The sequence below is a fragment of the Cibotium barometz genome, chromosome 26, assembly GCF_041138505.1.
Source record: "Cibotium barometz isolate CiBa-2024 chromosome 26, ASM4113850v1, whole genome shotgun sequence".
Lineage (NCBI taxonomy): Eukaryota > Viridiplantae > Streptophyta > Polypodiopsida > Cyatheales > Cibotiaceae > Cibotium > Cibotium barometz.
Window position 1 is genome coordinate 9,871,504 of NC_141071.1, and position 16,703 is coordinate 9,888,206.

The 16,703-nt window shown below is 45.2% G+C and overlaps 1 protein-coding gene across 2 annotated transcripts in view; it reads left to right on the plus strand.

The window, feature by feature from the left end:
* LOC147623648 (ribonucleases P/MRP protein subunit POP1-like) overlaps nt 1-16,703 on the plus strand; it is an 85,764-nt gene that overhangs the window by 21,369 nt on the left and 47,692 nt on the right. The gene's annotated exons all lie outside the window — the stretch shown is intronic.

Below are 16,703 nucleotides of genomic sequence, written 5' to 3' on the forward strand. Positions count from 1 at the left end.
TTGTCTGCAACTGAAAAGCATCCAAATACGTCTGAAGAAAGTGCGGACAATCTTTAAAGAACTCTTCATTTACCCATTTAGCATCAATGGGAAGATAGTTCTTGAACTTCAGAAGGTAACGCCTAACAACTTTGCTTGCAGCAAAGTTTGCATTCCTTGTGCTATACAATCTGCTTTGGCTGCAAAATCTCCTTAAGCTCATTCACTGCTGGTGGATCCCCAATGACCGGTTCACTAGGCTGCGGCCTTACATAAGAGACTCACATGAAAAACATTGTGTATGTGCCAATGACTAGGCAATGCCAACCTGAAAGCTACTTCATTGATCTTCTCGATCACTTGAAAAGGCTCATAGTACCTAGTTGCAAGCGTAGGGTATGCACCCTCTTTGCCGGGCCTCTTTGCAAGCCTTGCTTTCTAAAATTTCAGCAATATCCAATCATTCTCTTTAACATTAAATTGCCTTCTATGCTCGTCGGTAGCCTTTTATGCTTGTCTTGTGAGCTTGCAATTGCTACCCGCACCTGAGTAAAAGCAATATTCAAGCCTCTTACATACTTGTCAACTCTAAATATTTCATCCTTTGTACGAAGGGTGGGTGGAAAAACCACCTTATCATAAACAATCTCAAAGGGGGACCTTTCCCGTAGATGCATGCACCGTGTTGTATGCAAATTCCACAAGCGGTAAGTACTTCTTCCAAGAAGACTTCTAATCTGCCACATAACATTTCAAGAGATCCAACACGGCTGAATTTGTAGCCTCACTTTGTCCATCCGTTCAAGGTGGAAAAGTACGTAAGATACAGTACGAATCAGGTACGTAAGGTACGCATTCATGTACGGGTTGAGATTTTGAGGAATGTTAAATACGTAAGGTACGTAAAAACATAAAAAATATACTATATAGTGTATATATATACATAAGAATGAATGTGTGTGTGTGTGTATATATATATATATATATATATATATATATATATAGCCTTTTACTTTGCAGAAGAAGCCCTCGCGCTAAAGTTTACACTTACAGTGAGATGAAAACTTGGAAGATAAGAGAGAGAGAGAGAGAGAGAGAGAGAGAGAGAGAGAGAGAGAGAAACTTGAAATCAGTTTGATGAGCACACAAGAATTCCTCGTCAAGTTACAAGTTTGCCTAAGGCTAGTTGGGGGGGGGGGAGGGGGGGAGAGAACTGCTACGTACAGATCCCTCCAGTACGGTATTGTACCGTACTATATACTAAAACATACCTTATCCTCATAAGGTAAGTAGTACAGATGCAACCTTGCATGATCCGTTTCAGGGTGATAAGCTGATGAGAAGTCTAATTTGGTGCCCATAATATTTAATAACGCCCACCAAAAGAGACTTGTAGTCCTAGGATCTCTATTCCCCACAATGGACTTCGGCACTCCATGATACTTGAACACTTGTGCAAGATATATTTTAAGCATATACTCAACTTTGATGGTCTTCTTGACCAGCAAGAAGTGAGCTTGCTTGCTAAACCTGTCCACAATTGTCCAAATAGCATCATTACCCTGTTGGGTCCGTGGTAAATCCATAATGAAATCCATTGTAATACTTTCCCATGGCTGCGTGGGAATAGGCAATGGCTGAAGCAAACGTGGTGTCTTTTTGCAAATTTCACCTTTTGATAGGTGATACATGTACATACATGTGTCTCTATGTCCTTCCGCATACTTGGCCAAAAGAAATACCGCTCAATCATGTTCGTAATAGACATTATGCCTCTATGACCAACATATGGAGGAGCATGGCACTCATCCAAAAGCTTTTGCCTCATGTGAGACAGTACACATAGGCAATTATCTTTCATAAGATAACCCTCTTTGATCACATATGAGGCTTGTGCATGACCAGCCATCAAATTAGCCCAAGTAGTGGCAAAATTAGCATTCGTATGATACAAATCACGCATGGTAGACAAGTCTCCATGAGAGGTAACTGAGATTGCTGCTACATATGGCTTTGCCACTACATTCTTCTTTCCTGGGGTGTGTAAGATCTGAAAATGAAACATAGAGAGGAAATTGGCCATTCTTGTATGCTTCTCCAATAATTTAGTTTGGGTAAGAAAATACCTGAAACTCTGGTGATCCGTCTTCACAGTGAAATCAGCCCTAAGAAGGTAATGTTTTCATATGGTAAGTGCATGAATTACGACCAAGAGCTCTTTCTCATAAATGCCAAGAGAGAGCTCTGCATCATGCAATCTACGACTCTCATAAGCCACGGCATGTCCTTGTTGATTTAGGACAGCTCCTATGCAATTTCCAGATGCATTACATTCCACACTAAAAGACTTTTGTAAATCTGGAATGATCAACACTGGACTATGTGTAGTTGTATCTTTCAATTTGAGGAATGCATCTCTCTCTACATCAGTCCATTTGAATGTAGTCTTCTTCTTTGTCAAGTCATGCAAAGGAGAAGCAATCCATGCAAAGTGCTGAATGAACCTGCGGTAGTAAGAGCATAAGCCAAGAAAACTACGGATCTCATGCACTGATCTCAATTTGGACTAATTCCGAATTGCATCAATCTTTGCAGGATCCATCCGCACTCCATCTTTGGATACAATATGCCCAAGATAATGTATCTCTGACAAGAAGAACTCACTCTTTTTTGCATTTATAAAGAATTTATGCTTACGGAGTTCTTAAAAAACAATAGCCAAATGAGTCGTATAACATGGACCGAAAATGTTCACGCAAGCTCTGAGGATGATGACGGAGACACTGAGGGTGCCATGGAGAAGAGTGACGGTGGGGTCAAGGGTGGGAGTGAGGAGGGGATTGAGGACAATGGGGAGGAGGAGGAGAACAAGGACCGAGAGGAGGCTTGTCTTCGAGAAGACTAGGATGTTATCAAAGAAGATACCTGTAAATTTCCTATACCCACAGAATATGCGATTTATCATTCTATTGAATGTAGCAGGGACATTCGTAAGACCAAAAGGTATAACAAGATACTCTTGAAGCTAAATGCTATCTTGAAAGCAGATTTATGTACATCCTCAGACACCACACGTGATGTGACTTTTGAATCCATGGCACGGGAAGTGGGCAAGAAGCCAAGGGAGTTGGCACTTTCTTACCTCCTCCGCAAAGGTGACATCAAAGAGGGGGAAGATGGAGAGCTGAAATTCAGAAATCCACCTCGCTTGAAGCATGGAGATCCCGCATCTCAAAGGTTGAGGTCATTTATGCAAAGGGAAGAGGTGACAGTCACCTCTCATCATGCATCTTCTCCACAAGGCACAAAGCCTGACAGGTATATGTATGCTAGTGCTCATGGAGGGCATGATGGTCACATGCATTCAAGACATGTATCCCATGGTAGGGGTGACAGGTCTGCCACTAGAAGAGCTTTGCCTACTGAGTTGTCTCATGGAGAGACATTGCCTTATGCAGGAAGGTCACATGCATCTGATTCTCAGGTTTGTTGAGCACATGCCACCGTGCTTCATGAAACTTCCATGATGGCCCATGGAGCCCATGAAGATAGGGCTGCCCCGTTGGATAAGGGGAAAAGAAAAAGAGAGGACCATGAGCCTCATGCCAGAAAGCTCAAGGAATTTAAAGCAAGTGACAAGTCCGTTAAGTTTGATGTTTTTCATGGAGAGCATGATGTTTCCAAAGTGTTAGCATTTGTGGCACAGTTTGACATTGCTTTTTGCGATGAAGACTTCACTGAGAAGTCTAAAGTACGCCATGCTAGCATGTTTTTGAAGGGGACCGCTGCTCATTGGTGGATCACTGAAAAGATCACCAAAGACCCCATTTGCACCTGGAAAGAGTTTAAGGACAGATTTTATGCTCAGTTCTTGCCACCAAATGCGGAGCAAACTCTCACCCAAAAGTGGGATAGACTTAAGCAAAGAGATAATGAAAGTGTGTAACAGTATGTCAACAAGTTTTGGAAAGTATTGCTTGAGGTAACTCCTTTTATGCAAATCATTGAGGATGAAAGAAAGAGGAAGTTTCACTCCGGATTGCAACCAGCTTATCGTTCGGGCATTGAATTGCACCCAAAACATACTTTGCAACAGCTTACAGCCTCTGCTCTTGCTACGGAGCAATTGGTGCTCAAAATTAAGCAAGATCAAGGTGGTTCAAAGGGAAAAGACAAGGCTGTCCCAAATCTGCAAAAAGGTGGACAGCCACCTAGAAAGAACTTTCGGGAGACCCACAAGGGAGGTTAAGCTGAAAATACTTCATCTAAAGATCAGGGCCCAAAGAAGAACAAATTTGGCTTGACCCCCGAGCAAAGAGAGCAATATGCCAAGGAGGGAAAATGTTTTTCTTGTGGCAGCAAAGAGCACATGTTTCGACAATGCCGTGACCGCAAACCAAAGCACGAGGACAAGCAGACCAAGGCTAATGTACATGCAGTTCCCGATGTGCAGGGAAACACAAAACATGATGCAAAAGAGCGGATGGTATGCAAAGCTTGGGGTCAAATCAAGGATCAGGCCGCCTTATTCATGTTTGATGACTGTGCAACCGATAACTTCATCTCTATACAAACGGCAGCTGCCTTGGGTATTGAGGTTGAGAACATGGGACCTTAGATTGAAGCAGAAGTTGCCTTTGTTGGTAAAGAGGTGCATGTTACCCCACTGATAGGGAAGTTGCGCTTACATATCCAGGGCTACCTTGATAATGAACATTTCTTAATTGCACCATTAAATGGATGTGATGTATTGCTGGGCAAGCCATGGCATCATAGGCTTGAGCCCCGCAAAGAGTACAAGACCAACATGATTTCTTTTATGCATAGAGGCCGCATGCATTTCATTGATGCTGGGAAAGAAGGGGATTCCATCCTACCTGTATCTCACATCCAAATTAATAAAGCAATGAAAAAGAGTCTTTCTGCGTACGTGGTTTTTGTTCGTGATAGCATTTTACCAAGTCAACAAAATGTGGATGCTATGACTTACGATAGGCTGAATTTTCTTCATGCATTCAACGACTGTTTTGCTGATGCATTGCCAGGTGAATTACCTCCCTAAAGGCTCGAGGATCATCGCATAGATCTTGTGCCAGGTAGTTCTCCACCTAACAAACCCGCATACCGAGTGAGTGCCGCACAACAAGAAGAGATCATGAAGCAGGTAAATGAGCTTTTAGAGAAAGGTTTGGTTCAGCCTAGTTCATCACCTTATTGCTCTTCTGTGCTTCTTGTTCAAAAGAAAGACGGGTCATTCCGCATGTGTGTGGACTATAGAGCTTTAAATAAGCTTACCATCAAGAATAGATTCCCAATTCCGCGTCTTGATGACATTTTGGATAAGCTTGATGGTTCGGCTTGTTTCAGTCGACTTGATTTGAAGAGTGGTTATCACCAAATACGAGTGGTGCTACAAGATGTCCATAAAACTGCATTAAGGACAGCCTTTGGATTATATGAATTTTTGGTGATGCCCTTTGGTCTCACCAATGCCCGTGCCACATTTAATCGTATGATGGATAGGATATTCCGACTCTATCGCAAATTCACAGGTGTATTTTTTGATGACATCTTGGTTTTCTCCAAGAATGAGCAAGAACATAGAACTCATTTGGTCACAGTGTTCGAAGAGTTGCGGAAGCATAAACTTTTCATTAATGCCAAGAAAAGTGAGTTTTTCCTTTCAGAGATTTATTATTTAGGTCACATTGTATCCAAGGATGGAGTAACAATGGATCCTGCAAAGATAGAAACCATTCGGAATTGGCCAGAATTGCAAAACGTACATCAAGTCAGAGTTTTCTAGAATTATGTTCATATTATAGGCGTTTCATAAGGCATCTTGCTATGATAGCCACACCTCTACATGATCTTACAAAGAAGAAAACCACTTTCAAATGGACTTTAAAAGAACAGGATGCTTTCTTGCAACTCAAGCATGCTATCATATGTGGACCTGTATTAATTGTTAACACAGCGGAAGCCGAGGTGGATTGCACAGCTGGTGCCCTTCAAGAGAGGAGGCAGGGCTTTCGTGTTGCAGGTCGTGCGCGAGAACAGGAGAGGCCTCAGCTTTCGTGTTGCAGGTCGTGGGCGAGAACAGGAGAGGTCTCATCTTTTGTGTTGCAGGCCGTGCGCGAGGCCCTCCTCACCAGCAGCATCTTATCTTTGCGGGGAAGCAGCTCGAAGATGGCCGCACCTTGGCAGACTTTTGTGAAGACCACACCCGGGTTTTATGATTTGCAATTGCTTTGCAACATTTGGAACGTCTCTTTTTAACTCCATGGGTTTCAGAATCTGCAGCTCCTGGGTCTAACGTTTACAGCATTCGTATCTGCACAGCAGCAGCAACATCAGCACACGAGTCCCCTTTTCTGCAACAAAAATCGGAAATTTCAGAGGTATTTGCTTCAATTTTTTGGGATTTGCATGTCCATTATCATCAATTGAGCAGGTACAGGTCCAAATGGCTCAGATTTTGAGCAAAATTGGCAACATTGGGTGACATTGGTCACATTCCGGCAGGAAATTGGGTGTCAACATTTGGGGCTTTTGATGTAATTGTGCCATTGGGCATTCATACATGCTGTATGATGTGAGCAATCTCACATTCGGGGCTAAATTGCAGAAAATTGGAGTGCAAATCAAAGGGCTTATGTGCCAATTGGGTTAATTTGCATGCAGGCACTGGCATTTGATGCTTTGGGCAATGTGTTGATGCCTGTCAAGCACTCAATGTGCCAGTAAATCAAAGGGCTTTTATGTATTGGATGTATATGTGGCCAGGGGGAAGCATTGTGAAGACTCTGGATGTCTTCATGTGCATTAATGTACCATTCATGATCAGAAATTGATCTTGAATCAAGGGGCTTTTCAAGATTTTGTGCTTGTTGAGCTTGGCAAAGCAGCAGGGAAGACTTTTATGCCTTGAACACTCAGAAATCCACTTGCAGTCAAGGGGCTTTTGCTCAATTTCTGTCCGGGACTGTTGTGTGCAGTGGTGAAGACTGTCAAGGTCTGATTTTCACTCATTTGGACAGCCAGGAGAGCATTTATTGTTACTGTACTTGTTGGTACAGATTTGGTACAACTTTGTACAAGTTTTGGCATGGCTGTACATTGATTTGAGTGAGGAAAAGGCTCATTTTCAGCTGCTGTACTTGCCGGTACAGATTTGGTACATCATTGGTGAGCACTTAGTACTGTTGTACAGTATTTTGGAAGGGGAACAGAGCACATCTAAGGTGCTGTCATAAATCTGCAGCAACCAGATTTTGGTGATTCTATCACATTTAGTGGGAGGAGAGTTGCATTCGTGCTTCCGCAGTAGGAGATAAACTTTGGGAGAACAACTATGAGCACTTTGTGTGCTTTGGTGCAGTGTTTGCACATCTTGTAGGGAGTCAGGCATTGACTGTGTCAAAGGTTGCATATTGCTATGGCAACCACATGTGAGAGCTCTTCATTGCTTCATATCAAAAAGCTTGAAGGCTCACATAATTATGACATTTGGCAAACCCAATGCTATAATGTGTTGCTCCAGAAGAAGCAGCACAAGCCCATCAAAGAAAGGGGTGTAATGCCCGCTTCTCTTACTGTTGAAGAATGGGAAGATATGGATGAGCTGGCAAGATCAACCATCATGTTGTCTGTGTCAGACTCTTTACTTTTCAGCATGCGTGAAGAGAAGACAGCTTGGGGAATGTGGCAAAGATTGCAGGACTTGTATGCCCAGCAAAGTGCCTGTATTGGTTGAAGAAACTCATAGGTCTTCACATCTGTGACAACCCATCTAAATGAGTTTAATGGTGTTGTCAGCCAGGTCATCAATCAAAAGTTGGCAATGGATAATGAGTTCAAAGCCACCTTTCTCTTATGCACTTTGCCAGAGAGTTGGGACACATTCAGGACAGCCACTAGCAATTCAAATGCTATGCTGTCATATGCAGATGTGGAGGGTGCTCTTCTTCAAGAGGAGATGAACAGGAAGAACAACTCTGTTGGAAAGTCCAATGCAATGAATGCACGTGGGAGATCCCAGCAAAGGGGTAAAAGCCAAGAACGGGGAAGGAGTAAGTCCCGCTCCAAAAAGGACTTGGAATGCCATTGTTGTGGCAAGAAGGGACATTTCAAAAAGCAATGCGACAAATGGAAGAATGATCAAAAGGAAAAGGGCAAAGGCAAAGACAAAGACAAAGATGAAAAGCCAAAGGGCAAAAGTGGAGTCAAGATTGAAGAAGTCAATGTGTCACATGCAGGTGACAGTGAGGATGAAGTCCTATTCATGTCTTCACTTGATGCCCATTCACTCCTTGCAGGAGATGGTCATGGTATGCACTCATGGATCATTGATTCAGGTGCCTCCTTTCATGTCACAGGTTGCAGAGACTTGTTTGTCAGGTATACCGCTGGCAATGAAGGAGTAGTTTATTTGGGTGACAATCATGCATGCCAGATTCTTGGCAGAGGTGATCTGAGGCTTGTGTTTTCAGATGGCTCACAACTTACGCTCCATGATGTTAGGCATGTGCCTGAGATCAAGAAGAACCTGATTTTTACTGAACAGCTTGATGATGCTGGTTATGTTACCACATTTGGTCGTGGAAAGTGGAAGATTAGTAAGGGCTCACTGGTTGTTGCCAGAGGCTCTAAGGTGGACACTCTTTACTTCATGCATGCTAATGTTTGTCACCATGCTAATGTAAATGCAACCGAGCTGCCGGAAATCTCTATGTGGCATAGCCGGTTGGGACACATGAGTGTCAAAGGAATGGAGCAATTGTCTCGTTTTGGTTACTTGCCTTCTCTAAAGTTCTCAAGTTTTCAGTTTTGTGAGCATTGTATATATGGCAGGCAACTCCAGTGCCCCCACAAGAAAGCTCTTGGACAGAAAGATGCTCAGTTAGAGCTTGTGCATATAGATGTATGTGAGATGCCTCAGCTTTCTTTGGGAGGGGCAAAATATTTTGTCTTTTATTGATGATGCCACACGCAAGGTGTGGGTTTATCCTCTTCGTTTGAAGAGTGATACATTCTCAGTGTTTGAGAAGTTTGTTGCTCATGTTGAGAATCAAACTGGCAAAACACTGAAGGCTTTGCGTTCCGACAATGGTGGAGAGTATATGTCCAAACAGTTTCAGGACTTTTGTGATGCTAAAGGCATCAAGAGGGAGCTCTCTACTCCTTATGATCCTCCACAAAACGGGACAGCAGAGAGGATGAACAGGACCATTCAGGAGAAGGTCCGTTCTATGTTGTCACATGCTGCGTTACCTCATGGTTTTTGGGCTGAAGCTGTTATGACAGCCGTTCATCTTATAAACACGTCACCTAACACGAGGCTTGGTGGGAAAGTGCCAGAGGAAGTATGGACAGGGAAGCCTCCGTCCTACAAGCACTTGAGAGTGTTTGGTTGCGTTGCGTACGTGCACATACGCAGGGAAATACGCACCAAACTTGATCCTAAGTCTCACAAATGCATATTCCTAGGATATGGTGACAGAGGTGAAATGGGGTATAGACTTTGGGATCCAGTGAATAGAAAGATTATACGCAGCAATGATGTCATTTTTGATGAAACATGCATGTATAAGGAGCCTGCAAGGCAACAGGAGCCTGGCAGAGTCATCTTTGATGATGATGGACATCATGGACAACAACCAAGGGCTGTAAATCAGCCATTACAGCAACAAAACCAGCCCTTAAATGGTGCTGAAAATGGTCCAAATGGACAGCCAGAGATGGCAGAAGATATCCCTATGGATATCCCACAGTTAGAGGAGATACCGGGCATGATCTTTCAACCTTATGGCATGGAACAGGAGCCACCAATAGGTGATATGCAGGCTGGACAGCAACCTGCAAATGATGGTCATTGGGTACGGAGGTCCACTAGACCCTCCAGACCCCCTGACAGGTTTGTTCCAGGGGTTGACTACTTGATGCTCACTGACTGAGGGGAGCCCTCATGTTATAAGGAGGCTTTACAGAGGGCAGACAAGGCTCTTTGGGAGCGTGCTATGAAGTCAGAGATGGATTCTCTGCACAAAAATGGAACATGGAAGTTGGTGCATTTGCCTACAGGCAAGAAGGTTTTGCCATGCAAGTGGGTTTACAAGCTCAAAGTTGCACCTGATGCAAAGCCTAGATACAAAGCCAGGTTAGTGGCTAAGGGCTTCAAGCAGGAATATGGTGTGGACTTTGATGAGATCTTCTCTCCAGTGGTCAAAATGACCACACTTAGAGCTGTATTAGCTTTGGTTGCTCATGATGATCTGGATTTGATTCAGATGGATGTGAAGATTGCTTTTCTTCACGGTGATCTCCATTAGGAGATATATATGCAACAGCCAGAGGGTTATGCAGTGAGTGGAAAGGAGAAGCTTGTATGCAAGCTGAAAAAGAGTCTTTATGGGCTCAAATAGGCACCAAGGGAATGGTATCATAAATTTGATACATTCATGAAATCCCAGGATTTCAGGAGTGACATAGATCACTGCTTATACACCAAGAAAGCTTTGGATGGCAGTCTATTGATCCTCATCTTGTATGTTGATGATATGTTGATTGCCGGGAAATCTCGTAAAGAGATGGATGCCTTGAACAAGAGGCTGCATCAGACCTTTGATATGCAGGATTTGGGTGATGCAAATCACATTTTGGGTATGCGGATACTTTGGGACAGAAATCAGCGTGTGTTGTATTTGTCTCAGAAGGAATACATTGGCAAAGTTTTGCAGAGGTTCAATATGGACGGGGGGAAGAAGACTAGTACTCCTTTGCCTCCATATGTGAAACTCAGTGCTATGGACAGCCCACAGTCGGATAGTGATAGGGCTGATATGGCCAAGATTCCGTGTGCTTCAGCTTGTGGCAGTCTCATGTATGCCATGGTTGCTACCAGGCCGGACATTGCATTTGCAGTGGGAGTGGTGACTAGATACATGGCCAACCCTGGCAAGAAGCATTGGGAAGCAGTGAAAGGTGTCATGAGATACCTGAAGGGCACACAGGATATGTGCATCTGCTTTGGCAAACAGGATGCATTAGTGCATGGTTACAGGGATTCGGATTATGCCGGTCATCCAGATAACCGGAAGTCTACTACCGGTTATGTGTTTACATTCACAGGAGGTGCTGTGTCATGGATATCCAGGATGCAGAAGTGCACTGCCTTATCTACTACAGAGGCCGAGTATATTGCAGCCACAGAGGCTTGCAAGGAGGCATTATGGCTATCTCGGTTAGTGGTTGATTTGGGTTATACAGGGGATATTCCATTGTTGCATTGTGACAGTCAGAGTGCCATACAGTTGGCAAAGAACCCTGTCTTTCATGCAAAGACGAAGCATGTGGATGTGAAGTATCACTTCATCAGAGAGGTGATAGAGAACAAGCTGATTCAGCTTGTCAAGATTCATACGGATGACAACCCGGCTGATCTGTTGACAAAGAGTTTGCCTCCAGAGCGGTTTGCTCATTGCAGACACTTGATGGGCATTGGATGAGGCCAGTTTCAGCCTTGATATGGCCTTGTATATTATCATGTACATGCTGATTTTTCTTTTCCTTCATTTAAGGGCACTTTGCCTTTAAGTGGGAGGTTGTTGGGGTAAAGGCACTATGTCCACCCTTGTAGTGTGTACTAGCCCATAAGTTTTATAGTACATAGTACACTTAGTACTTTTAATGTACTAAGTGCACTATGTGTACTAGAGCAAATATACATGTGTGATAGGGGAGTCACACACTCATATACTGTGAGTTGACTTATCCCCACATGTCTCTCTCTCTCTCTCCCTTCTTCTCTGTGTATGTCTCCCACATGAAACCATAACTCTCTACAGCTGAGCTTCAATAGCTCATTCATTTGTAGTCAAGACAGATCATCAAAGCTTGAGATACTTTCTATCTCAAACAAAGCTTTCGGAGAGGCGGATGAGAATGGCAAACTTTCTTTCCATGTTTCATTTTCAGATTGTGCATACTCCGGGAAAGAAAAATGTGGTGGCCGATGCATTATCCAGGAGGCCTTATGTGGCTGTAGTCTTAGTGGCCTCTCATGGGGACTTATCTGCAATGCGTGATTTGTATCATTTAGATGCTGATTTTTGCCATATATGGATTGATTTGATGGCTGGTCACTCACATGTCTCTTATGTTATCAACGAGCGTTATCTTATGAAGGATAACTGTCTATGTGTGGTGAAGGATTTGCGTCCAAAGGTTTTGGAGGAATGTCACTCTCCACCTTATGCTGGTCATAGAGGTATCATGCCCACTACACGCATGATTGAGAGAGATTTCTTTTGGCCAAGCATGCGTAAAGACATTGAGGCTTATGTACGTGCATGTATTACTTGTCAAAAGGTGAAATTTGACAGGCAAAAACCTCCAGGTTTGCTTCAGCCGTTGCCTATTCCCTCGCAACCTTGGGAGAGTATTGTCAGAATATGCAGCGGAGATGATGACCAAATCTGGGAACACAAGAGCAAAAACGCAGGCAGAAAAAACAGCACAAAAAAAGAGAGATGTAGGCGTGTAACTCTGCTCTGATATACACAAGAAGATCCCGAATATGATACAAATGAGGTATGGGGGCTGAGGACCAATATATACCTCCCTGGAAGGGCAGTCGGCCAGCATAAAGAAAGCCCACGACTGATAAAAGGTCCCACGACTGCATACAGGCAGTCGGCCAGCTATCTGGTGCCAAAACCTGATCAAAACCAGTCGGCCAGCAGTAAGAGTGCCCACGACTGATAAACATCCAGTCGGCCAGCACTGTACTGCTCCTGGCACCCTCTGGCAGCCCTCCCAAGCCTCAGAAAAATGGGAAAAAAATAGGGGAAAAATACGGAGAGTGGGGAAAAATGGGAAAACACCTCATAAGGGCGGGCACACCCACAACAAAGGCCCTGGTGTATAAATCTAGACAGGAGATGACTTCTAACACCCCCTCTCAGCTCCTGGCTGTGTGACCAACCACTGGGAGCTGGGGTGCCGCCTGAGCAAATCCTGAGAGCGACTTCGTGAAGAGGTCCACCGTACTGTCCTCCGTCGAACAGAACTCCAGCAAGATGTCATCAGCAACGATCTGTTCACGAACAAAGTGCCTTTGGATGACCAAGGGTTCCTCCAGTGGAAGCCCAAACCTGCCATGCAACCTCCTCCTGCTGCTCCGTAGAACTGCTCCTGGGCCTGAAGTAGATCCCCTCGTGTCCGGATCTCCTCCCCAAACCGAGTCACTCCAACCGCAGAGTCGGACTCCATCCAACAATCCCCCTCCTGTGTAAAAGAGTCTTTGATCCTTCGCATGCCGCAGAAACCACAGGAAACGCGATCCTGCCTCCCAAAGAGACATCTGCAACCAAGAGCTCAACTGCCTCATCAGGAAGCTCCCGTCCAATCCGGTGTCCATCAACCAGATCAATGAACCATACAGCTTCTGAGTCACAGAGACATCACACTGCTCACAAGGATCAACACCTGTTACGGTGCACAAACAAGTCCTGGAAACCTGATGAAACCTGTCAACCACCCCCTCTGAATCCGAAACCACAAAGCCTGGAGAAACCACCTCCTTCTGCAAGTAATCACCTGTCACCTGCCTGGCTTTCCGAAAGGTCTCCGTGGAAAGAACATCCTCAACAACTGGAGGTTCTATGTCCCGAACACGACGAGACATCAGAGCATAAGAGACCTGTTCAGCTTCCTCTGACTCACGAACACAAGAACTACCAACCTCAGTACTGGAAAGTTCCTGCCAACTGCTGCCATCTACTGGCAAGCTATCCACCATCTGGTCTCGGAAAGCCCGCACCTGCAGCGTATCCACACCTGAGTAGCTATCACCACACTGCCACTCATCACAATCTTGAGGACCTGGGAGAGAGAGTGCTGAAAGCCTATAAACTCCATTCTCCACTCCGCCTCCCCAAACCACTTGGCCTGTTGCTTTGTCCCGGAGAGCAACAAAATGCTCATCAAACTCCACCCGTATGCCAGTCTTGCAAACCTGATGCACTGACAACAGATGAAAACCAAGTGCCGGAACATACAACACCTGGGAGGAATGCTTCCCCCCTCTGCCATCGGGAACTATCTCCATCCTGCCCTCACTGTGAACTGGGATAGTGGACGTATCCCCAGTAAGAATATGACCAGAGATCCTGTAAACCGGAACGGGAAGGAGTCATGTGCCTGGAAGCACCACTATCGAGAATCCATTCCCGAGTATCCGTTGCGGAGAGTCCTCCAATCTCCTCCCTGCCTGAAGAAAATGAAGCATCGGTGTCCATCACCTCCAGGTGCACAAAAGCCGGAGTCTTCATGATTGCTGAGGAGTCTTCACCCTTCTCGGTCTTCCGCTTGGGACACTGTCTCCAGTAGTGGCCTTTCTCGCCACAATCATTACAGGTCCTCTCTGCCTTCAGCTTCTCGCGGTCAGCGTCGGACATCTTCTCAGAAGACTTCTCCGATGAAGCCTTCCCTTTGCCCGAGTTACGGCCTTTCGACCGTTGGCCAGTAAAGGCCTCCGAACCTCCACCCTGAGGAGGGTTCGTAAATCGTTCCTCCTGGTCCAGGACCATGGGCACAAGCTCCTCCCACGTGATGGTGCTGAGCCTGCCACTGGTAATCAAAGAGGAGTAAAATGCTGAGTACGAAGAGGGCAAATGTGACAACAACGTGATGGCCATGTCCTCTGACGATATCTCCTTCCCAGCCTGGAGAACTTCCTGCTGAAGAGCCTGCAGCTTGTTAATATGCTCCCGCATCGTCGGCGACTTTGCAGGGCTCATAACCCGCATCTGTACTTCCAAGGAAATCCTCTTCATGGGCGATACCCTGTTGTAAAGTGAGGCCAAATGCTGCCATATACCTCTGGCCAGCGTCATGTGCTTGACATGATTAATTACCTGTGGTGTGCAATTGAGGAAAATAAACGAACGGACCCTGGCGTTGACGCGATCCCACATCTGCGTTTGGGCCTCCCGGTCCTTTCGGGTTGACGGTAACTCCCCTTCCTCTACTTCCGGCCGTGGAACACCAACAACGACGAAATCGGCGAGGTCGTAAGACTCCAGAACGGATTCCATCATCACCTTCCATATGCCGTAGTTGCTCCCGTCCAACTGACGGTCCACCGGGAACGTGGGGAGTGTCGGGATCTTCACATGTCTCTCGGCCATCTCATACAGATCTGCCATAGCGGGGATGTACTCTGAAAAGGGTGGGTGGGTGGGAACAAAGAAGAACTGATACCTGCAAGTGGCTGTCCAGCAAATCAGCCCGCCTTCCTCTTGCTTCTCCTCTTCCCGAACAGTCCAAAACAGTCCACCAATCAGCCACAAAACAGCCCCCTCTTGCTCACACAAATCCCAAGACCTATCTAGAGCCTAGGCTCTGATACCATGTCAGAATATGCAGCGGAGATGATGACCAAATCTGGGAACACAAGAGCAAAAACGCAGGCAGAAAAAACAGCACAAAAAAAGAGAGATGTAGGCGTGTAACTCTGCTCTGATATACACAAGAAGATCCCGAATATGATACAAATGAGGTATGGGGGCTGAGGACCAATATATACCTCCCTGGAAGGGCAGTCGGCCAGCATAAAGAAAGCCCACGACTGATAAAAGGTCCCACGACTGCATACAGGCAGTCGGCCAGCTATCTGGTGCCAAAACCTGATCAAAACCAGTCGGCCAGCAGTAAGAGTGCCCACGACTGATAAACATCCAGTCGGCCAGCACTGTACTGCTCCTGGCACCCTCTGGCAACCCTCCCAAGCCTCAGAAAAATGGGAAAAAAATAGGGGAAAAATACGGAGAGTGGGGAAAAATGGGAAAACACCTCATAAGGGCGGGCACACCCACAACAAAGGCCCTGGTGTATAAATCTAGACAGGAGATGACTTCTAACAAGTATTACTATGGATTTTATTATGGACTTGCCTAGATCCCAGCATGGGAATGATGCTATTTGGACCATTGTGGACAGGTTTAGCAAGCAAGCTCATTTCTTGCCCGTCAAGAAAACCATTAAAGTTGATCATATGGTAAAGCTTTTTCTTGCTAACATTTTCAAACATCATGGTATGCCTAAATCCATTGTTGGGGATAGAGATCCCAGGACTACGAGCCTCTTTTGGAGGGCTTTATTTGATAATATCGGCACTAAACTTGAGTTCTCATCAACTTATCATCCCCAAATGGATGGCCAAAGTGAAGCTGCAAATTCAGCCGTGTTGGATTTGTTGAAGTGTTATGTGGCAGATCAAAAGACTGCATGGGAGAAGTATCTTCCACTTGTTGAGTTTGCCTACAACAATACGATCCATGCCTCCACGGGAAAGGCCCCGTTTGAGATTATTTATGGCAGAGTGGTATTGCCACCCATCCTTCGTACAAAGGATGAGATTTTTGTAGCTGATGAATATGTTCGTGACTTGGATGTAGCCTTTGCTCAGGTACGAACAGCCATTGCAAGGTCACAAGATAAGCATAAAATGGCTGCTGACAAGCATAGAAGGGACATGCAAGTCAAAGAAGGTGATTGGGTTTTGCTGAAATTTGAGAAGGCTAGGCTTCGGAAGAGGCTGGGACGAGAAGGATCATATCCTAAGCTTTCTCCTCGCTATTATGGACCCTTCAAAGTGATTCAAAAGATCAATGAAGTGTCATACAGGCTTGCTTTACCTAGTCATTGGAAGATTCACAATG